Here is a 24,291-nt window from a genome sequence, read left to right as displayed (position 1 = left end):
TGGAATAACATAAGCCTGCTTACTTTTTATTTTGCCAAGTAAGAATATCCTTTAGAAACTACCAGCTCTTTTCCAACACGGGAAGACAGGACATTTTAAAATGTAAAAGGTACAATGGTCAAAATTTTATGCAGAAAAAGCCCTTCCCAAGAAAGGTTACACACATGAAAACTGCACTGCCCTTATTTTTTCCACATTGGTGATAACATGATTGCAGACTGTCATCTTCTGAGACTGGCAGGAATGCCCCGAAGGCCGACCAGACCTGAAGGAAGCTCTCCGGGTTCATCTCCATGTCCGACCTGGCAGTTCCTCCTGGAAGGGCAGCACCAGGGATGGCCATGTGCACTGTGGGACCCAGACATCACTTCCCTTCCCTCCTGGAAGTCAAGAAATCACAAGAAGAATGTGGCCCAAAAGGTTCCTGAAGCACTCCTATGCAGCTGAAGAAGGGAACTGCCTTGTTTCCACAAGAGCTGCTCACCCCCACGCCATAGTATCTGTGGTTTGCTGCTGGACAAGCTCCATAGGTCAACATTAAAAACTCTTCACTGGGATTCCTCCAGGCTAAAGTCCACTGAGCTACAGCGGAAATCAAATATGAGCTCTCAAGAAGACCACGATGTAGACTGGAATCCTTCTGATATTGTGCCAGAATGCTAACAAAAGCCAAGAGGGAAAGCCATTTGGGTAAAATGACAGTGGAGTGTGCTCCTCCTCACATGTGGCTGGTTTGGTGGGAAGAAGGGCTGAGCAGGGGACAGGCCTGCTCTTAACCCCACCTCCCCATGCAACTGGGGTTCCAGGCATGGCCCCAAGCCCCGTGTGTCAGATAGGCCCCAAGCACACCCAGAAAATAAGCATGAACTTTACCATTCAAGAAACCAAGCACACACATGAATCCAGGGCTGTGTCCTGTGCCACAAAGACCCTCAGGCGTGCTTGTGGGGACACCCCAGCCTGTACACCCACGCTGTGTCCACACACACCCTGCCCATGGCCACCATTCAGCCACGTTTGGCTGGAGGCACACGCACACAGTGCACAGCCTACCCTCAGCAGGACGCGCCAGGGAGGCGGCCCATGCAGGCTGTGTATGGGGGCTGGGGGTTACTGGGGCAGGGAATTCCAGGGTCTCTGCCCCTGTGCATGGCCTAAAGGGAGAGGCACAAGTTTTAGGGAGATACCACTTCTTGACACCTCAGATTCCTCACCCTGTAGGGAGAGTCAGACTGAAACAAGGGCCTAGGGCAGGGGTCCTACATGCCCCATCTACGGGAATGCTAACATATGAAAGGTCTGGGGGCTTCGGGGAGCACCCCAGCATATCCACACCTAGAGCGTCAGCCTTGCAGCCAGCGAATGCAGCTGCCTCTTCCCTGGCTCAGAGATCCTTCTTTCTTGTCAGCAATCCCCATCCCACCCCAAGCCCCAGTCTCCATCTCACTGGACTTTAGACCAGGACTCCCGCAACTGTGCCCTGCCCCTTTAGACTGGAAATTCCATTTAGGTTGCCTCCTGGACTCTCTCTCAGGACCCTGCTTCCAACACTCACATAGTCAAAGGGGACAATGTCCCCCCTCCCAGCCTCAGGGCTGCTCTGGGCCCCAACTGCCAGGAAGCAAGACTGAACACTGCAATGTTTAAGTCACACTGAGCTGAAGCAGCCCAGTTCTTCCTCTATAAAGTGAGCTGACTGCGGAGAAACTGCACCCTGGCATCGAGTCATGTTTCACAACAACTCCAGAGGAGGAGCTCTGCTTCTGACATGAAGTGTGGCAAGCCTTAGAAGGAAACAGAGCTACAAAGTTACCCAATGCAAATATTTAAAGAACAGGCTGCTTTTGGTGCCAGGAGGATGGCAGCTTGCAAACCTCCAGTCAGAATAAAGGTTCTGCTTGGTTGGGACTGAGTCAGGATCACAAATGCAGTTTCATTGCACCCTCCGTCCACTGAGGAAACAAGGTTTTTTAAAGCAACATTTCAGGAAGTTACTCTGTCCATTGGGCAGGACCTTAAAAGTTACAACAAGACAGCAAGTGTCTGGTGTGGAAAAACCAGAGTGCATACACATCTACTCAGTCAAGAACTACATATGCATTTCAAATGCCATCCACGCGGCAGTTATTTGGAAATAAGGATGGGATCACGCAATTTTGCCAACAATAAATATACAGACTTAGTGACTTCAAGTGCCTATAATGTCCACCAGACAGAGGCCTTAAAGCACGTTCCACCCACATTTTCCTCCTTGAGCAAGGCAATTTGATCGCTAAAATAAACAGTGGCCAGGCACGGTGACCCACACCTGTAATCCCTGTGCTCTGGGAAGCCGGGGCAGGAGGATCACTTGAAGCCAGGAGTTCAAGACCAGCCTGAGAAACACAATGAGACCTGCCCCCTTCCCCGGTCTCTAGAAAAATTTAAAAATTAGCCAGGTATGAGGCCAGGCGCGGTGGCTCAGCCTGTAATCCCAGCACTTTTGGGAGGCCGAGATGGGTGGATCACAAGGTCAGGAGTTCGAGACCAGCCTGGCCAAGATGCTGAAACTCCGTCTCTACTAAAAATACAAAACTTAGCTGGGCATGGTGGTGCATGCCTGTAATCCCAGTTACTCAGGAGGCTGAGGCAGGAGAATCGCTTGAACCTGGGGGGCAGAGGTTGCAGCGAGCCAAGATCAAGCCACTGTACTCCAGCCTGGCGACAGAGCAAGACTCCATCTTAAAAAAAAAAAAAAAAAAAAAATTGGCCAGGTATGACGGCACACACTTGTAGTTTGGGAGGCTGAGGCGAGAGGATCGTTAAGCCCTGGAGTTGGAGGCTGCAGTGAGCCACAATCACACCACTGCACTCCAGCCTGGGTGACAGAGGGAGGCCCTGTCTCAATCAGGGGGGGAAAAAAAAAAAGCAGAGAATAGAGACGGTCCGGGCCAAAATGGACACACTGAATTTGTTGCTGGTATTTCTGATGGTGTCCTCAGGCCTGGCTTACTGAGTTCTATAGCCTCAAGCTGCATGCTGATCAAAACCACACATCACATTTCCTAGGTATGAGGCCTAGGCCCAGCTTTCTCACTTGCAAAACAAAGTTGTCATGAGACTAAGTGTAATCATGCAAGGAAAAATAGGACACCTGGCACAAAATGAGCTTCAAGAAACATTAAATTTTTAAAAAATCATTCTGATAATGATTGTGAAGTCAAACCAGTTCAGGGAAGTGAAGGCTAGAAGGGGGCTGGGAGGTTGGCAACAAGCAGAGCCCTAGGCAGGGGGTGATAAGGCCTGGACCCTCCAGCGCACTGAGCCTGGCCTGCCCTCCACACCAGGCTGGGGGTGTTTAAATCGTGCTCTGCCTCCTGCGACCAGAATGTAAGATCATGGACTATGTTGTTCCTGTTGTAACTCCATTGCCTAGAACCATGCCTAGCACATGGCAGGCGTTCAAATATTTGCTGAATACATGAATGGGGATTTGGCCAGGCGCGGTGGCTCACGCCTGTAATCCCAGCACTTTGGGAGGGAGAGGTGGGCGGATCACAAGGTCAGGAGATTGAGACCATCCTGGCTAATACGGTAAAACCCTGTCTCTACCAAAAATAGAAAAAATTGGCCGGGTGTGGCGGCACGCACCTGTAGTCCCAGATACCCAGGAGGCTGAGGCAGGAGAATCGCTTGAATCCAGGAGGCAGAGGTTGCAGTGAGCCAAGATGGTGCCACTGCACTCCAGCCTGGGCGACAGCGAGGCTCCATCTCAAAAAATAAATAAATAATAAATAAATAAATAAAAATGAATGGGGATTTATGAATACAATGGAATTGCATGCAAAAATGTCTGAGTCCGGCCGGGCGCGGTGGCTCAAGCCTGTAATCCCAGCACTTTGGGAGGCCGAGACGGGCGGATCACGAGGTCAGGAGATCGAGACCATCCTGGCGAACACGGTGAAACCCCGTCTCTACTAAAAAATACAAAAAACTAGCCGGGCGAGGCGGCGGGCGCCTGTAGTCCTAGCTACTCGGGAGGCTGAGGCAGGAGAATGGCGTAAACCCGGGAGGCGGAGCTTGCAGTGAGCTGAGATCCGGCCACTGCACTCTAGCCCGGGCGACAGAGCCAGACTCCGTCTCAAAAAAAAAAAAAAAAAAAAAAAAAAAAAAAAAATGTCTGAGTCCATTTCTAGGGGGAAAGAATCTATTTGCATGAAATTCTGCCATAAATATAAGATCCAAATACAGGTCACCAAAAAATAGCCAGGCATGGTGGCACATGACTGTGGTCCCAGCTATTACCTCACTCGGCAGGCAGAGTGAGGCAGGAGAATCATCTGAACCCACGAGGCAGAGGATGCAGTGAGCTGAGATCACACCACTGCACTCCAGCCTGGGCGACAGGGCAAGACTCTGTCTCAAAAAACAAACAAACAAAAATACAGGTGAAGAAACATTGCTGAGTTCCACCCATGTGTCTCAGAACACCAATGACCACCATTAGGTGAGCAGGGCAGTAAAATTACAAGGCAAAATCTAACAGGCCAGAGCTTTCCTGGAAAAGAGGTTTCTCAGGAGCCAGCCCCAAACATATCCAAGGGCAGCCACCAGCCTTGAAGTCTGATGTTTGGATTTCAGAATTAACTTTGAAACTAGAGCCAACCCCAGGTTAATGAGGGAGCAGAAGGAAGTACAGCAAGTTGATGAATAAAAACAGAAAGTCTTTGGTACCATGACAGTGAGACACATCAATGCTCCCGGAGAACCTGGGGACCCAGCAAAATTCCTTCAGGGACTGTGGATATAGGAACCTTCTTCGCTGCTGCAGGGATTTCAGATATTCTCCCAGTCTGAACCTGGTTTGGATTCTGGGCTCCCAACCTTGCTTCCAGTTTGTAACTCAGCCCAGCCACACCAGCCTGCATCTCCCCAACAGGCCCTGACGCATGACTCACACAGATGCCAGACAGACAGAAGGGCAGACACCAAAACACAGAGCAAGAAAAGGGCAACAATAAACTTTTTCTGAACTCAAGCCTTTTAAAGATCAACAAGGTTGCTAGATTCCTAAATAATAGTATTTTTCACATTCAATGATTTAGAAAATCCAGATGACAAAAGGCTACTGTAAATTCAAGTTTTAAAGTAAACTGGTATTTTGTTAATCATAACCACAGTATCCTTTATATATAGTAATGACATAAACCAGAGGAAGGAGGACAGGGTCCCGGGTGAGCGCCCCACCCTCAAGCCTGGACCCAAGGCCCTAAATGAGAACAGGTATTCCTGTTTTCGCACCCAAATGTTGCCTTTCGGCCCACCATGCCCCCCTGTCATCCTGTGCCCATACAAACCCCAAATCCCAGACCCCAGGAGCAGAAGAGTGGCAGAGGAGAGAAGTGAGGAAGTCGAGAGGAGTTCAGCTGGGGGCAGCTGGAAAGGAGATCGGCTGCAGAATGGCCAAACCCCAGGAAAAGGTCACCTTCCCACTCCGTCCCATCTCCAGCTCCCCATACTGCTGAGAGCCACCTCCATCACTCAATAAAATCCCGCATTCACCATCCTTCAAGTCCACGTGACCTGATTCTTCCTGGACACCAGACAATTCAGGATGCTGAACCCAAAAAGGCTGTCACACTGACTCTTAAGCCGTTTAACACTTAAGCCATCCCTGGACAGGAGGGCTAAATGAGCACCGTAACAACCCTAGACACTGCTGTGACGCCGGAGCCCAAAAGTGCTCCCCTTGGCTCCTGCACTTGCTTACCTGCATGCTCCCCGTCCCGTGAGGGGTCTGAGCAAACCAGCCACATCCCTGTCCCAAGTACTTCAAAGGGGTCCAGGGAACTCTCCCATTTCAGTAACATACAAATGCTTTATGTGTGTGTGTATGTGTGTGTATGGAGGCATTAAAAAAAATCTATCTACAGGCCAGGCACAGTGGCTCATGCCTATAATCCCAGCACTTTGGGAGGCCGAGGCGGGCAGATCACCTGAGGTCGGGAGTTCAGAACGACCAGCCTGACCAAGATGAAGAAACCCTATCTCTACTAAAAATACAAAATTAGCCCAGCGTGGTAGTGCATGCCTATAATGCCAGCTACTTGGGAGAAACGCTTGAACCTGGGAGGCGGAGGTTGCGGTGAGACAGGATCACACCACTGCACTCCAGCCTGGGCAACAAGAGTGAAACTCCATCTCAAAAAAAAAAAAAAAAAAAACTCTGTCTACAAACTATGCCTGGTGGGCACAGCACTGATGGAGCAGTCCCCTGGCAGTCACTCCCTAATTTGCTGGGGAGCCAGGGCCACTGTGGAAGACCCCAGTGCTTTGAAGAGAGAACCCTGAGGTAGACCCAGATCTGAAATAATAAGATTCTCTGAGCCATTTCCTCAACTGTAAAGTGGGAATCAAAGAGTCCCAAGGCAAGATGGTTGGCAGGCTCAGAGGCACCAATGGCTGTGCTACAGTGGAGCTCTCTAAGGACAATGCCAACCCAAGTGCAGGGCACACGTTCATGCATCCCATCTGCACAACAATCCTATCATGATCCCCATTTCAAAGGTGACATAGGTATCACAACCAATCTCAGAGCTGGGATTCAAGCCCAGGCAACCTGGCTGCGGAGCTCCTTACTAGTTACAGCTCACCACAGGCACGTGTAGCCTCACTGGACTGGGCTGGTTCAAGACCAAAACACAGCAGAGGCTTGTCCCTGTACCTCTGCTCCAGACAGAGGCCCTCCTATGGGGAAAAGCAACCCAGGTTCCAGGTCAGGGCCCCAAAAGCCAGACATCCTGGACAGCAGGATGCACAGGGACTGGGGAGCAAGGCTTTGCAGCCTTTGTGGGGGCTGGTAATTTGCCAACTCTACCCCAAGGAGAGAACTCCCCTCTCCCACCTGGTACCTCCACGAGTTCCCAATGGACTGAGTTTGTCTCCACCTCCACCAAGCAAACTGCTAACCTGAGGCTTTCGGAGGGTTTGGAGGATTGGAAGAGGTTTCTCTCGCTACTCACCTCTTTACTTACTAGTAAGAGCTCGTGTTATGTTAATTATTTCTAAATTTCGTGAACCTGCAAGTTCCTAATAGAGGCAGCAGAGAGAAAAGCATGGGTCAAAAACAGCAATTCTGGAAATGAGCGTACACCCAAAAAACTTCAAGGAAGGTGACTTGTCTGAGCTGTAAGGGGAGGTGATGAGCCAGCCCCAACCCCCACATCCATTTGCAAGACTAAGAAGAAAAGAAATAAATCGAAAAGGAAATACAAGAAGCATTAAAGAAAATAACAAAGGATAAGACTGGAATTGATTATACCAACGCTTTCACTCAGTCTTCATAAAAGGAGACATACTATGTGGCACTGCAGTGATCCAATCACATTAACTTGCTTCCCATGACTTACAGGTGGTCAGGAGTACCCCTCTGGCACACTGGAAGGCCTGCTTTTGCAGGACTCTCAGGCAAGGCCCAGCTCTAGGCCCCAACAAGCAGCCCCAGGCCTAAGAAGCAGAAGGAACTTGAAGGGAGAGCACGAGCAGCCCTTGCACCCCGTCCGACCTCAAATAAAGCTTAGGCCAAAGGCTGCTAAGGAACTGCGTCTTGTGTTACCAAAAATCCAGTCTCGAAAGAAATCAGCCCTATCAGTGCAAGGCATGCCATGCCATACCACCCACCCAAGTCTAGGGCAGCCGAGCAGGAATTTCTCAGGGAAATAAAATGGGAAGCTCCAAACGACAAACAGGAGCTAAGAGCATATGGCTCTGGGCTTGGGAGCAACCACCAGCTTGGCTGAAAAGCTCTAAGGATGACCTGGGGCTTCCATCCAGCCCCTGCCAGAACCTTCACCACACACACAACCAACAGTTCAGCCAGTTGCCAAGGCAACGGCAACCTAGACATGTTTAGGCATCTGTAGAAACCAGGGCAAAGTACAATTTCCACACTTGTGATAGAACTACAGCCCCCGAAGCATCAAGCAAAGCATTAGTCTAAAATTTTGTTTTACTGACAAGAAGCAGCAGGGCTGGGAGGGGAAGCAGGAAGCTGGGCAGCGCCTGGCAGAGCCAGTGCAGTCAGACGAGCCCTGGAGTGTGGGCACAAAAACCTGCCTGTGCTTGGGAAGCAAGACACTTGTATGCCTGCACTGTTTCTGACTGTTTCCTCTTATTTCTACCTTCCTGTGTAGTCAAGTCTCTTCATTTTGTTATGAACATCAGCTTTTCTTAGCTGGGATAAGAGGAACCAAGAAGAGCAAGCTTTTGCCCACAGTAAGGCAAGAGAACTAAAAGGGAAACAGCCCCTGGGGGGAGAGGGTGGATATGGTGGAGGCATCGCAGGAATTCAAGGGAGGGGACCCAGGGGTTAGCACTGAGGTCGGCTGGCCCGGCCACTGCTCCCCACCTGGAGCTCCTCTCTGTCCCTGCTAAGCACCTTGTCCTTTGCAGATCCTGGCAAATGAGCCACCAGGAAAACAGGACACTGCTCAGTCTGAGAGTGAATACCTAAGGGATAGTCCATGGGGAGGGGACATGGTGACAAGTTCCACAGCAGACTAGAATAGAAAAACAAACAAGCAAACAAGGCGAGCAAGCACCAGTGCTATAAACTTCCCATGTTGCCTTTGAGATGCTTGTCTCTGGAGATGAACAGAGCCAGGAACACCCATGACAGCAGCATCTAGAAGCTAGAGATAACTCCAAAGGCCCACAAGACCCCCAGGCTGCCTGCCAGAAGAACCCTGCAGTCTTTCCAATATGCATCCCCCAAGTGAGGAAAAGCAAGCTAGAGAAGGTCTGTGAGATACCTACCACGCTGGCTGCGCTGATGGAGGAAGGCGACCATAAGCACTCACCACCTTGGGAATGTGGAACGTTAGCTCTAGGGATTAATAATCAAGTAGTAAGGATTTTCTAAAACATCGTTCCTTGCTCATCAAAGTAAAGCAACCAATTCAACTAAAATGATATCCAGAAACTTAGGAAGGAAATGTGACTCATTTAAGAAACCCTCACAGAACTTTCTTATCTCACAGATACTTGGAAGTTCTAAAGGCCAAGGCAAGCGCTGTAGAAAGAATCTCCATTTTTTCACCCAAAAAATCAGAAAAATAAACTTACAAGCAGCAAGACAGGCTTTCAAAAACACTCTTAATGTGTTCATACCCTTTAATACAAGATTTCTATTCCTGGGGATTTATCCCCAGGAACCAATAACTACATGGATGAAACTATAAACTGCAAATTCATCTACCTTAGCAAAAAAGTGGAAATAACCTAAAATGTCCAGCACTAAGGAATGTTTTAATCTCATTATATCAACAGGATAATATAACCATTAATCATCTTTTTGAAGATGATGGTAAAACATGGAAAATACTTGAGAAAATATTTAAGTGAATCTGAATAATACAATCATAACAACGTCAGTTACTGAAAAGAAAACAGTGAGGTCAGTTCAAGCTTCAGATCTCTCCCATCTACAAACTGGAAGGCCTTCAACTAGGCACCCATCTCACTACCTACAGCTTCCTCATGTTCAAACTAACAACCTCAAAGCGTTGCCTTGAGGAAGGACAGTGACAACATACCTCTCTTGCCTCTTCTGAAGCTTGGTACAAAGTTGGCAGGGAATAGGTTACTTGATCAAGATACATAAAAACCGCTTCGTGTGTGGAAGGTAAACTACAAAGAGAGTTTCTTATTTAGAACATTGTTTTCTATGTTGAACCTTCAATTTTTAAAAGATTTAAAGAAAGCAAAAAAGAAGTCATTCACACAAAAGTGATGACTATCCCAAGCATAAAAACAAATATCGGCCGGGCACGGTGGCTCACGCTTGTAATCCCAGCACTTCGGGAGGCCGAGGCAGGCAGATCACGAGGTCAGGAGATGGAGACCATCCTGGCCAACACGGTGAAACCCCGTCTCTACTAAAAATACAAAAAATTTGTCTGGCGTGGTGGCGGGCGCCTGTAGTCCCAGCTACTTGGGAGGCTGAGGCAGGAGAATGGCATGACTCCAGGAGGTGGAGCCTGCAGTGAGCCAAGATCGTGCCACTGCACTCCAGCCTGGGCGACAGAGTGAAAATCTGACTTAAAAAAAAAAAAACACACAAATATCTGCTCTAATATACCTGAGCAAATGCTCTTATGTGATATCACAATGTTGACAAAATGTGAAGACCTTTCACAATTTTACAAAGTGCAGCACTCTGAAGAAACGCAATTTCTTTTCCCTTGTCTACCTGCTCTTTAACAGCATAAGATGCCTTTTAGAATGCATCTGCCAAAGGTGAGGCACTCCTAAGCCAGGGCCTCTGGAATCTTCCTCCTGTCCCACATGGGATGCATTATGGTGTGGGTGCACCAGCGAGTCACCCACGGCCTTGACCGCACACCAGCAGCTCTCCCTTTTCTGCCCTTATCTCCCTGCTGTGTAAATGGCTGTAAACTTCCAGATTATCTTAACCAAGTTAGTTACAGACATAAATCCCATCTTAAGCAAAAGACACACATAATCTGCCTCACGTCTATGTTTCACAAAGGTGGGGGAGAAAGATTATCTTTTAAAGATGTTCACATCTGAGAGCGATTCACAACTTACTTATTCCAGCCAGACAGAGGAGGTGAAATGAGTGTGGGCTTCAGTAGGCAGAGCACCAGCTCTGATGGTGACCCTCTGAAGGCCACTTAATCTCTCTGAGCTTAGGTTTACTGATGCGCCAAGTGGAGAGAACACCATCTTATTGCAAGAATTAAATGGGCAGGAATGTAAAGCTTCTTGAATGGTCCCTCAGAAAACTTAAGAACACGGGGGCCTGTGCAGACAGCCCCTCACCACTGACTCTACACCCTCCACGCATATCCTCCTTGGTGGTACATGCCCAGACTCCTTATCTGATGACACATTTGCAGGAGCAAAGGTCGCAATTGCTTAATTAAAGCATCACCACGTGCGAGCTAAGTGGTGAGCAGGCAGCCAGTTCCAGCCAATCAGACAGCTACAAAACCCACTAATAGTAGGCTTGGAGGTCTGTACGGGGAGCACTGCCTGCTCTGTGGTTCCTCTGAAGACCACAATTCACGATCTTGGCACGCTCAGTTGGCGACAACATAATTTAATATAATGAAAGACAAATGCAGTTTAAAATATGAAAATGTTCACAAAGTACGGTGTGGGTATCACTTTACAATAAGAAGATTTCATTTAAACTTCAAAATACTAGCCACAGTTGATCCTATCTAAAGACCACCCTGCAGGTCCAGGCAGAGGCCTCATCACAGGCCTCCCAGGAAGCTCTGGGCTTGGGCTCAGAGGCCCATATGGGGTCTTGGCTGGTGGCCTCAGGCAAAACCACTGACCCCTTCAGCTCTACCTCTCTTTCCCCTCTGAACAATGAATAGGGAACCAAAACAACAAGGCTGTTCTGAAAACAAAAGGAGAGCTATGGAAAGCTTATTGGTAAAATGCAAATGCCTAGACAACCAAGCTCTTTTTATTTATACTTTTTTAAATTACAAAGTTATTACTTAAACATTAATCTAAAAGTAAAAGGGCAATGGTACAGTTTGGAAAACAAGGAAAAACTTCCCATAATTCTAAAACCTTAACTATCACTGCTGCATGTTATCTTCACACAATTTCACATAGGTGAGCAGTGCTCACAGCTTTATCATTTGCTTTCTAAGTCCTATTTCTCATCACCTAGGGATAAGCTATCATCACCAGTACTCCCTTCCAGTCCTGAGTCACTACCTGTAGTGTAGTCAAGCAACATCCATTGATCCCAGGGTCAGGCTTTCTAGAACCATCCCAGAGAATCACCAACCCAGAAGAGAGCAAGGCCTCTGCATGGCAGGGCTGCCCTCAAAACCCAGGGAGGATATGACCATCACCAGGCCCTCACCCCAACGAACGTGCCAGGTGCCAACAGCAGCTTACAACAGCAAGGTGGTGAGAAGAAAGAAGACAGGCCCTGTAAGTGCCAGGATACGAGGGGAGTCCATGCAGGGCAGGAGGCTTCACCCACACCAATTACCCACGCACACACCCGTGACCCCGAGTCACCAAGGAAAGGTCCAAAAAGTTTTGGAAGGATTTTTAAATAGAACTGGATAAAATCACTTGGAGCATTTTAAAGGTATAGTTTGCTGGCAAATTCACTTGAGTGACAGAGTGACTGCAGAAGCACTGTGACCAGGTACACATGCTGGGCTCCTGGGGTCCATCACCTCATGCTGCCCCGCCAAAATCCTATGAGGCAGGGCGCTCAGTATCCTGGCGCAAAGGACTGACTGCATGTATGGATCCTCCCAAAATTCGTATGTTGAAATTCTGCCCCTCAGTTGGATGGCATTAGGAAGTAGGGCCTTTGAAAGCTAATTAGGCAGGGCCCTCGTGAATGGGACTAGTGTTCTTACAACTTTTTTTCTCTAGTTTTTGTCGAGATAGGGTCTCACTATGTTACCCAGGCTGGCCATGAACTCCTGGCATCAAGTGATCCTCCTGCCTCACCCTCCAAAAGTGTTGGGATTACAGGCATGAGCCACCGCACCCAGCCACTTGTGCCTTTATAGAAAGTACCGAGAGCTCTCTCGCCTTCTTTCTGCCATGTGAGGCTATAAGAAGTCAGCAATCTGCAACATGAAAAAGGACCCTCCTCAGAACCCAACCATGCTGTACCCTGATCTCAGACTTGCAGCCTGCTGAACCATAAGGAAGAAATTTCTGCTGTTGACAAGCCACTGCATCTTTATTACAGCAGCCCCAACTGACTAGGACACTCGAGTTTTGGAGACGTTGAAGCATTTGGCCAAAAGCCACACAGTCACCTAGTGATGGAGCTCGAACCCACACCCAAGGGCTGTATGACTCCAAAACCATGTTCTTAACCTCAAATACCTTATTGCAAAATTACCTTTCTTCTGCAGGAACTAACAGTGAAAGTGACATACTAACCTCAAGGATCTGTAAGCATAAACCATATGGAAAGAGAAACAGCCAGGCACGGTGGCTCATGCCCGAAATCCCAGCACTTTGGGAGGCCAAGGCAGGCGGGCCATTTGAGGTCACGAGTTTGAGACCAGCCTGGCCAACATGGTAAAACCCCATCTCTGCAAAAAATACAAAAATTAGCTGGGCATAATGGTGCATGCCTATAATCCCAGCTACCTGGGAGGCTGAGGCAGGAGAATCGCTGGAATCCGGGAGGCAGAGGTTGCAGTGAGCCGAGATCGTACCACTGCACTCCAGCCTGGGCGACAAGAGCAAAACTCTGCCTCAAAATTAAAAAAAAAAAAAGAGAGAGAAGCAGAACCCACACAGTTACTGCATTCCCAACCAAACACATAAATGCAGTTTCAGAGAATGAGTCAAGGCTGAGGCCATTCCCACTCGAAAAGTCCCTCTCATTGGAGTGGAGCCACTGCTTCCTAGGAACACAGATGGCAATCCTTGAGACTCCCAGGGACAGAGGTGACCTTTGTGAAATTGAGTAACCTGAATTACCCCTGCCCCATCTGCATCCCTGACTTCTCAACTGACATCTTGCTTCTCTGAAGATCTTCATCCCGGTATTTTAAATACCCAGAAACTGCTCCCCAGTGAACTGTCCTCCAGGAGAATATAAGGCAGGTCACAACCTGAAGCCTTCCCTGCCCCCACCCTCTTACACACACCCCTTGTCCTTTTTTTTTTTTTTTTTTTTTTTTTTTTTTTTGAGACAATCTCGCCTGTCGCCCAGGCTGGAATGCAGTGGCACTATCTTGGCTCACTGCAATCTCTGCTTCCCAGGTTCAAGCAATTCTCCGGCCTCAGCCTCCCAAGTACCTGGGATCACAGTCACAAACCACCACACCCAGCTAATTTTTGTACTTTTAGTAGAGACAGGGTTTTGCTATGTTGGCCAGGCTGGTCTTAAACTCCTGGCCTCGAGTGATCCACCCACCTCAGCTTCCCAAAGTGTTGGGATTACAGGTGTGAGCCCTCTCTCTCAGCCACTGCTTGTTCTTCAGAGCTCTGCAGCTCTGCCCAGAACGGTCCTTCCCACTGGCCCCACCTGGACAGCACCTGTGGCTCTGGCACAATCCCTCCCAAGTCACCTCCCTGAAGGTCAGCTCTCTGCAGTGTCCTGAGGACAGTGAGACCCGCCCTCCTGTCATGCAGTACTTTGTACACACTCCTATCTGGTACTGCCACAATGAATAGAGAGAGTTTCCAGGCCTGCTGCCTATACTGAGCTGCCTTTACAGAGCAGCCACCATCTTTATCTCCAGATTCCAGAGCTGCAGGCAGAGCCGGGGCACCAGACATGCAGTGGCCAGGACCACTCCCTCTGACTCACCTTGCCCGCTGCCTTCCACCCACAGATGCTCCCTCCACAGGAGCCACTGAGATATCCTCCAAACACTCTCAGTCCAGGGAGTGAAATGAAAATAAAAAGAGGTACTTCCATGGGCAGCTTAATGGCGTGCCCCAGCTGGCTGCAACTCTATCAATAGTCACATCACACGTGACATAACAGGAAGACAGGTGGATTCTCCACACACACTCCACACTGAGTGACGTCTACTGTGTGCAGTACTATCAGCTCCCACGTCTGAGTATTCAAAACATCTTTCAGAAATAGACCAGAAGTATTATTTTAAAAAATAAAAATAAAAAACATCTTTATTATGATTATTTTCATCAGAAATAAGCCACCTAATACCTGTGAGGCTCTAAAGTTCAGTGGTCTTCTTTTTTTTTTTGAGACGGAGTCTCGCTCTGTCGCCCAGGCTGGAGTGCAGCGGCACAATCTTGGCTGACTGCAACCTCCGCCTCCTGGATTCAAGCCATTCTCCTGCCTCAGCCTCCCCAGTAGCTGGGACTACAGGCACCCGCCACCACGACCAGCTAGTTTTCGTATTTTTAGTAGAGATGGGGTTTCATCATATTGGCCAGGCTGGTCTCAAACTCCTGACCTCGTGATCCACCCACCTCGGCCTCCCAAAGTGCTGGAATTATAGGCATGAGTCACCACACCCGGCCTAAGTTCAGTGTTCTTTTACATATGTGAGCTCTTTATATAGCTGAGAATGTGTACTCTTTCAATAAACCGAAAAAATTAGTCCATAAAATGTTAGGAGTCTGGCCAGAAGGCCACAAGAAGCCACTGTTGGACAGTCCTGGCCACTGGCACAATCCACACCCAACTTTCAAACCCACCCAGCGGCTCTGGGCCCAGGGAGGAGCCTCCTAGACTGCAGAAAGCACCTCATCTGTGAGGACATATTTGGATAGGACAAGTCAGACATTTGGAATTTTTACTTAACATTTATTTCACAACTATCTCAAGTGCTAAGCAACTGAGAAGTAGTCATTTTAATGTACTCTTTCATCAATAAGCATTAAATAAGTCTGCTCAAAACACTCAAGCCCTACAAACTGTCCCTATGAAAAATGTGGCAAGAAAAAATAACAAAAACAAATGAGTAGCCTTTTCACATACAGAAAGGTGTTTAGCGATCCAAACTCAGAGAGCAAAACAGTCCTTTCGGCAGATGAACAAATAGTTTCCTCTGTGAGTGACACATTCTGGGATATTTGAATTGCCAAATATAACTCATAATGACAACCACCAAGGAAGCAAAGCCTAATGGAAAAGCCCCAGGATGGCAACCAGGAGCCCCAGTTCTGGTCCCAGGACGGCCTCTGGCTGTGTGCTCCATCAACGTGCTGACCAAGCCTGGCCCACTTGCTTCATCACAGGAAGGAATATCTATTGCCACCCATACCACTCCGAAATGTCTTGAGGACCAAAGATGAGAGGTGGAAGTGCTTTGGAAAGTGCACCTTCTACAAATCCAAGTCAGCATTATTATTAGCTCAAAGATGACCCAGAAAAGAGGATTACAGAATATCACAGGTGAGAGGGAGCTTAGCGATGGAATGATTCAGTTCTTAATCTGGGTTCAGGCCTATGAAGCTGTCCCCCTTCATGGGAAGGGGTCACAGTTGCTATCAGATTTGCAAAAGGTGAAGGTCCTCTAAGTTCTTCCATTTACAAATGTGAAAACTGACACCCGGAGTTCTGTGTTGATTGTCCCAGACCTCAGGGTTAGTCAGGAAAAGGCTGGACAAGACCCCAAGGCTCCTAGTCTCCATCCATGCTCCTCCTCCTCTGTTATCCCATATTCTTGGGAGGAAAAATAATCATATAAATTTTATCTGGCCACAGAAAACATTCTATAAACCACCACACATGCACTTTCCAAAGGTACAGCAAAATCTCTAGCCTTATGTATCGTTTTTAAGGCTTCTTGAGAGATCTTTGATAACTGAAACATCATTTTATTATTTCTTTTCTTTTTCTTTTTCTTTTTTTTTGAGACAGAGTCTTACTCTGCCTTCCAGGCTGGAGTGCAGTGGCGCAATCTCGGCTCGCTGCAGCCTCTGCCTCCTGGGTTCTAGTGATTCTCCTGCCTCAGCCTCCTGAGTAGCTAGGATTATAGGCGCCTGCCACCGTGCCCGACTATTTTTGTATTTTTAGCAGAGACGGGGTTTCACCATATTGGCCAAGCTGGTCTCGAACTCCTGACCTCAAGTGATCCTCCCGCCTCAGCCTCCCACAGTACTGGGATTACAGGCGTGAGAACTGCGCCCAGCCCCATTTTATTATTTCTATATTCTCATTTCTGTCTAGTTCAGTGCCTGAAGTCAAGAAACATGTAAATGATTTTTTAAGGATTGAAAATACGCCGGGTGTGGTGGCTCACACCTGTAATCCCAGCACTCTGGGAACCCGAGATGGGAGGAGCACTTGAGGCCAGGGGTTTGAGACCAGCCTGGCAAAGATGGCAAAAATCCCATCTCTATTTAAAAATACATATATATATATATATATATATATTTCTTTTTTTTTTTTTTCCCTAATTGAAAATTAAAAAGACCCGCCAGACGCGGTGGCTCACGCCTGTAATCCCAGCACTCTAGGAGGCCGAGGCGGGTGGATTACAAAGGTCAGGAGATCGAGACCATCTTGGCTAACACGGTGAAACCCCATCTCTACTAAAAATACAAGAAATTAGCCACGCATGGTGGCGGGCGCCTGTAGTTCCAGCTACCTGGGAGGCTGAGGCAGGAGAATGGCGTGAACCCAGGAGGTGGAGCTTGCAGTGAGCCGAGATCAGGCCACTGCACTCTAGCCTGGGTGACAAAGCAAGTCTCCATCTCAAAAAAAAAAAAAAAAGAAAAGAAAAAAGACCTTATTCTAGGAAACAAGAAAGACTCTATGATGCTTTAAGTTTTATTAAGCAAACAGATGAACATGCAATTATGGGAATAAACATAATTCAATAGATAACTTAAGGAAAGATGGTTTTTAATTGTTTTATGTGTGTTTTTCATCAAAATGTCAAAACTTGTGCTCTTTGGTGGCCACTATCCCTCAAGTAGTTACCCTTGGAACTGCAGAGATACCAAAAAATGATGCATTGTGCAGAATAATTTGAGAATTCTTTGAAGCCTGTCTCCAGTCCACAGACAGAGCATACTTATCTGAATACTAAAATTCTGCAGAAATTCCTACAAAACTAACCCAAGAACCACCACTGGGACGCATCTGGAGTCTATCTGGGGCAAGGACGAATGATACTTTCTGGTATGTGAGGGATCAGTGCCCTGGCCATAAGGAAAGACTCTACCTGTGGAATGCAAACTGACTTCGTAACTAAGGCATTGCTGCACTGCCCTCAGGTATGCAACTACCATTCCAAACAACCTAACTGGAAAAAAACTAAGCCAGCACTATCGCTCACATGAATGTGGTCATTAATCGCATAATCTGCAGGGTGGCCTCCACAAAGCTGCCATTATAATCTGATGGCAGATAAAGCAGGCCCGAGTCAGCTGGGCCTGATGAAGGTGGTCAGAGAGCATCTGGTAAATGCCACTGCAAACTCTAAACATAAGGTGCCATCACTATTATTAAAGAAACCTTTCGATCTGTTTGACATTCCACAACATCCGGAATCATCCACTGATAACCCCTTCAGAATCAGGAAGCCAGAGCATGGCGCCCTTAACACAGCACGGACTTTCAAGGTATAAAGAAACAAAAGGCAAGGACATTTGCGCGAGGCCAAGGTGGGCAGATCACTTGAGGTCAGGAGTTCCAGATCAGCCTGGCCAACATGGTGAAACCCCATCTCTATTAAAAATACAAAAACTAGCCAGGCAAGGTGGCAGGCACCTGTAATCCCAGCTACTGAGGAGGCTGAGGCAGAGGAATCGTATGAACCCGGGAGGCGGAGACTCTGTCTCAAAAAATAGAAAAAAAAAAAAAAGCAAGGACAAATGCCCTTCTGCTCCCACTCCAGAAATGCCTGGCCATCAGAGATGTGGATGGGTACCCAGGATTAGGGAAAAGTCAATGTTATCTCCCTGCAGAATGCTATGTTGGAAACCCAGATTTTTTTTTTAATATATGCATACTTTTAGATTATTTATTTTTAGACAGAGTCTCTGTCACCCAGGCTAGAGTGCAGTGGCATGATCTCAGCTCACTGCAACTTCCATCTCCCGGGTTCAAGCAATTATCATGCCACAGCCTCCCAAGTAGCTGAGATTACACATGTGCACCACCACGCCAGATTAATTTTTTTTTTTTTTTTGAGACGGAGTTTTGCTCTTGTTGCCTAGGCTGGAGTGCAACAGCCCGATCTCGGCTCACCGCAACCTCTGCCTCCTGGTTTCAAGCAATTCTCCTTCCTCAGCCTCCTGAGTAGCTGGGATTACACATGTGAGCACCACCACGCCCGGCTAATTTTGTATTTTTAGTAGACATGGGGTTTCTCCATGTTGGTCAGGCTGGTCTCGAACTCCTGACCTCAGGTGATCCGCCCACCCCGGCCCTCCCAAAGTGCTGGGATTACAGGCGTGAGGCACCACGCCCAGCCTTAATTTTTGTATCTTTAGTAAAGACGGGGTTTCACCAGGTTGGCCAGGCTGGTCTCTTAAGTTCTGACCTCAGGTGATCTGCCCGCCTTGGCCTTCCAAAGTGCTGGGATCCCAGGCGTGAGCCACCCCACCCAGCCTAGCTTATTTAAATATCACATCACAACTTCATATACATTTGAGATTAAAAGTAATAAAGTTCCAAGTCCCAAAGCAGCACGAGCTAAGGATACCATTTCCATTCAAACGAGTTGTTATTCTTCTCCCAAAAAGTGGATAGAGTGCAGACCTAATCACCCATCTACTTCTCTGTGTCATGTTACTTTCCCAAGTAATAAATATCATCAGCCTAATGGCCACTTTCCTTAAAGCTTTAAGACTATTGTCAAAAAAAAACACACCACACACCACAGAAATGTTTTTGATGTAGTGGCTTCATATCTCAACTAGCATAACCTCACCAAGGAGGCTGCCAAACTCTAGAATTAAGTTTAGGTCCACACAAGTGAAAGTTTTCCAGGTGAATCAAGAGAGATCCAAGCTGCACTGGCACAGCTTCAATGTCTCTACGAGGAGGCTGCATGCAGGCCGGCTCATGAATCAAGCGGAATGACAACATCTTGGGCAAGAACAGGAGGGCTGGCATTCAACACTGCCCACCTGGTCAGCTCCCTTGCCCTGGGCTCCAACCTGGCAATCCCAGGAGGGTTAAAGCAGAACTTCAGCACATGGGAATAACTGCAGAGGGAGGCACTGAAAAGGAGGGAAGGAAGAAGGTGTGAGCTCACCGTCTGCAGCTGAGGTTCAAACTCTTTGAGCTGGTCTCTTGCTTTTCATCAAGACAGCAAGGCAGTATTTGGTGAACAGTGTACCAAGTAGCCCTGGAGACTCTGAGCAGCCTACTCCCTTAACCACAAAAACACGGGACAGGCAGGGGTAAAACGAGAAGACAGGATCTAGGAATGGTGCACGCACCCAGTCAAAGGCCACCTTCCCTCAGCCACCCAAGCTGAGAGTGGCATCCCCAGGTCCTGTTAAGCCTCAAAGCTGCAGCCGTGTGGGCCCCAAGGCAATAGCACAGCTTGCTCCTCTGACCAACCAACTCCTTCTGAAAAGAAAATCGACTTTCTCTGATGGAGTCGAAACCCGTTGAATCAATGAAATTCAACAGGAGCAGCAGTCACTACCTCTCCAATCGCGGACCTCTCAGGATGCCTGGTCAGGCTTAAAAGCCCCTAGAGGAGTTAGGGAGTTCGGATTTCTGATTCAGTGAGTCTGGGGAAACTCCGACGAGGGTCACAAGGGCAAACCTCCCCAGCCTCTCCTGCTTGGCCCCAGCCCTAGGACGAGCTGCGGTAAGGGCTTTGCTCCCCCCGCCCTCCCCAGACACACACACACACACAGAGCCGGGACGGGGAGGGTGGGAAGGAAGGAAATGGAGGCAGCTCATCAAAGCGCCCCAAATCAGCGCATCCGCGTGTGTCCTGCGTCGCCCCCAAGGCCACCCCAGGACCAAGCCCTGCCCTCTCACCGGAGCGTCCCAGCCACGCCTCCCCTCCAGCGCCGCTCCGGCAGCCTCGCCTAACCTCTGCACGCCTCGGATTCCCAGCTTCCTCCCAAATCGCGTCCCTCCAAAAGTCGCCCTAGCGCCTTCTGCAGCTGTCTACACCTCCCCCACTCCATTAGCAGCCCTTAACCCCCGACGGCCTGCTCCTGCACTTCTCTCTTCGGCAGGCCCCGGACCCCGGAAAACTACCCTGCTCCCACAGCGCCGCCCCCATGGGCCCCCGCCCCTTCCCGGAGCCGACCCCACTCGCCCTCGTCCTCCCCAAGATGTCTTCTCCGTGCGCCCCCGGGGCCCCGAGCACTCGCCCCCTCCCACGGAGACAGGAAGTTCCGCGCGGCCCGACCCGCTTCCCTCAGGGCGCGGAGCTCGGCGCGGCGGCCCTAAAAGGGCGCGGGCCCGGCCGCCGACCAGCGCCCCCGCGTCCCGCCCGCGGCGCCCCAACCGTCGCAGCGACCCCTCACCTCGGCGGCCACTCACCTCCCAATCCGCCACACACTCCGCTCAGGCTGCGACGGCGTCTCCAGCCCCGGCTCCGTCCCGGCTCCCGCTCCCGCTGTTGCTCCGGCAGCGCTGCCCAGCCCTGCCCAGACCCCCCGCGACCGCTTCTGCCGCCAGCCGCGACCGCACCGCCCTCGCCTCTCCTTCTGGGCTCTGCCCATTGGCTGCCGGACACAGAGCCCCGCCCCACAGCCTCCCCGGCGCCCCCGATTGGGCCAACTGAGTAGAGCGGCGGCTCAACCCCTGTGAGCACGAGGGAACGCCCCAGGACGCGTATTGGTGACTTCTCCTGTCAATCAAAGGGGTGCCTATTTAATGGACTGCGAGGTTGGCGCAGGTTACTCTCCCAAAGCAGTTTGCCGGTGGTGGTCCCTGGGACTGGCTTCCCAGGGCCGGAGTTTTGCGGTTTCATCGGCACCCAGAGGTGGAGGGCGCGGCAGGGCAGCGCCGCACCTGACCGGAAGTTCAGGAAACGTAATCCTACAGTCTATCATAAAGTTTCCTCTCCCAAGGGACTCAGAGAAGCTAATGTCATTAGGAGCTCCTCCGACTTGCGCCATAAGCGTCATTCCACGTGGACCCGCTTAAAAGGTGGGGGGTGGGAGGGCGGATGTTGCTGCTCTCTCTAATAAAATACATTTGGATGACAAGGCACCAGGCAAAGTACACGCATTCTTTCCAATTCTCACAATCACCTTGCATGATAGGGTATTAGCCCCGTTCTGCAGAGGGAGATACTCCTGAAGGAAAATGGAGAGCACGTCCTGAGCACTGTCCTAAGCGCTGTCCAAGCACTGCTTCATGTCATCCAGGCGGAGAGGATGGTGAGAGGACCCCCAGGTGAGGGGTTAGCCAGGTAACTTGCTGGGGGTGATGTGGAGTAAAGAAAGTAAATGGCAGAGACAGGATTAGAAACCCAGGTCAGCCCAACCCTTGAGAATAATAATGATGACTGTGTAGCAATATGGGAAAATGCTTAAACTAAAATGTTAAAAGAAAAAGCCAGATACAGCCAGGCATGGTGATATGCACCTGGAATCCCAGCTACTTGGGACGCTGAGGCAGGAGGATCACTTCAGCCTAGGAGTTTGAGGCCAACCTGGGCCGCATAGCAAGACCCAGTTCTCTAAAAAGTGAAATAAAAGAAAATAATAGTAAAAGGAAAAGCTAGATACAAAATGGTAGAAACTGTAGAATTGCTGCTACATATAGATAGGGACGAGAAATGAGTCCACAAAAAAATCTAGTGATTGTTTACTTTCTAGATTGCTCTGTGGCATTGTCCTTATGACAATAATTAAGAAAGAAATAAAAGAACTGGCCGGGCGCGGTGGCTCACGCCTGGAATCCCAGCACTTTGGGAGGCCGAGGTGGGCGGATCACGAGGTCAGGAGTTTGACACCAGCCTGGCCAACATAGTGAAAGCCCATCTCTACCAAAAATACAAAAAATTACCTGGGCGTGGTGGCAGGCGCCTGTAATCCCAGCTACTCGGGAGGCTGAGGCAGGAGAATCACTTGAACCCGAGAGGTGGAGGTTGCAGTGAGCCAAGATCGCGCCACTGCACTCCAGCCCTGGCCACAATGCGAGACTCCATCTCAAAAAAAAGAACCAACATGCAGTGCCAGGACAAGCCATTGCCAAGAAGTCTCTCCTCATTCTCCAGGACTGAGCCAACAGGGACTCTTTGTCACCCACGATACCTCTGGACCATTTGTATAGAACTCAGCCATCAGCTCTCAGCACCTTCATATCTGGGTAAATTCAGCTTATATCGCAATTCCATGCCCTATGAAAATACAGAGCCTCGGCCGGGCGCAGTGGCTCATGCCTGTAATCCCAGCACTTTGGGAGGCCAAGGCAGGTGGATCACGAGGTCAGGAGATCAAGACCATACTGGCGGCCGGGCGCGGTGGCTCAAGCCTGTAATCCCAGCACTTTGGGAGGCCGAGACGGGCGGATCACGAGGTCAGGAGATCGAGACCATCCTGGCTAACACGGTGAAACCCCGTCTCTACTAAAAAATACAGAAAACTAGCCGGGCGCGGTGGCGGGCGCCTGTAGTCCCAACTACTCGGGAGGCTGAGGCAGGAGAATGGCGTGAACCCGGGAGGCGGAGCTTGCAGTGAGCTGAGATCTGGCCACTGCACTCCAGCCTGGGCGACAGAGCGAGACTCCGTCTCAAAAAAAAAAAAAAAAAAAAAAAAAAAAAAAAAATTAGCCGGGCATGATGGCAGGCGCCTGTAGTCCCAGCTACTCGGGAGGCTGAGGCAGGAGAATGGTGGGAACCTGGGAGGCGGCAGAGCTTGCAGTGAGCGGAGATTGCGCCACTGCACTCCAGCCTGGGCGACAGAGCGAGACTTTGTCTCAGAAAAAAAAAAAAAAGAAAGAAAAAGAAAATACAGAGCCTCTCCCCAGTTTTTTGGGGGTTTTTGTTTCGGTTTGAGACAGGCTGGAATGCAGTGGCACAATCATGGCTCACTGCAGCCTTGACCTCCTAGACTAAAGCTATCCGCCTGCCTCAGCCTCCCAAGTAGTGGCAACTACTGGTGTGCACCACCATGCCCAGCTAATTATTTTTTAAATTTTTGTAGAGACAGAATCTCGCCATGTTGCCTGGGCTGGTCTTGAACTCCTGGACTCAAGCAGTCCTCCTGCGTCATCCCCCCAAAGTGCTGGGATTACAGGCATGAGCCGCTGTATGCAGTCTCTCCCAAGGTTTCTGAACAAGTGTCTGTCATCAGGCCTCCTGCTTTTCCACACACTGCATGCTCACTGGCCTACTGGCCTCACCATCATCCCCTTATCCAGTTGCACAAATCCCCCTGCACTCCAAGCACTGCTGAGTCTAGCAGGGGTTCCTGGAGACTGGAAGCTGGAGAGAGGCATCAAGCCTGACAATGCCCAGCAACAAGACAGGATGCCTTGTGAGCCTTTTTGGCCACCTGGCCCCAGGAGTCACCACCTGGTCACGTGAGCCATGCCACACTCTGGCCACTTCACACGCCTTTGGTTTTCTTCATTCTCCCCCTCTTCTTTTCTCTCCTCCTCCTTCTCAAGACAAACACAACATTCCTTTCCTTGTCTTGCACCCAGCAGCTTGACATCATTACCTGAACTCTTTGGGCCTTATACCTTCTGTCCTGGCAGCTTATCAGGGTATTTTTCCAAAGATAGCTCCCCGTTGCCAGATGTGAGCACCCCAACCTTGTTCCCCACAAACATTTCACAACATTCCATCCAGCCTCCTCCTTCAGTCATACTCGAACAGGCCTGGAGCCCAATCCTGGCTCCACCCCTTTTTAGCC

General features: G+C 49.4%; 4 protein-coding genes across 8 annotated transcripts in view; 2 read left to right on the top strand and 2 right to left on the bottom strand.

Moving 5' to 3' along the window:
- PACSIN2 (protein kinase C and casein kinase substrate in neurons 2) overlaps positions 1–21,124 on the bottom strand; it is a 147,950-nt gene extending 126,826 nt beyond the window's left edge. The window contains 1 exon segment of the mRNA XM_050805906.1: positions 20,963–21,124. The gene's annotated coding sequence lies outside the window, so the exon portion shown is untranslated.
- The window catches only part of MPPED1 (metallophosphoesterase domain containing 1), an 822,621-nt gene that overhangs the window by 298,671 nt on the left and 499,659 nt on the right, over positions 1–24,291 (top strand). The gene's annotated exons all lie outside the window — the stretch shown is intronic.
- Positions 1–24,291, top strand: part of TSPO (translocator protein) — a 677,237-nt gene that overhangs the window by 503,614 nt on the left and 149,332 nt on the right. The window lies entirely within an intron of this gene.
- LOC126963616 (NADH-cytochrome b5 reductase 3) overlaps positions 1–24,291 on the bottom strand; it is a 414,164-nt gene that overhangs the window by 383,472 nt on the left and 6,401 nt on the right. The gene's annotated exons all lie outside the window — the stretch shown is intronic.

Source organism: Macaca thibetana, chromosome 10 (assembly GCF_024542745.1).
Source record: "Macaca thibetana thibetana isolate TM-01 chromosome 10, ASM2454274v1, whole genome shotgun sequence".
NCBI classification, from domain to species: Eukaryota; Metazoa; Chordata; class Mammalia; order Primates; family Cercopithecidae; genus Macaca; species Macaca thibetana.
Note: the sequence above shows the minus strand (reverse complement) of the source record. Positions and strands in the feature narration are given on the sequence as shown.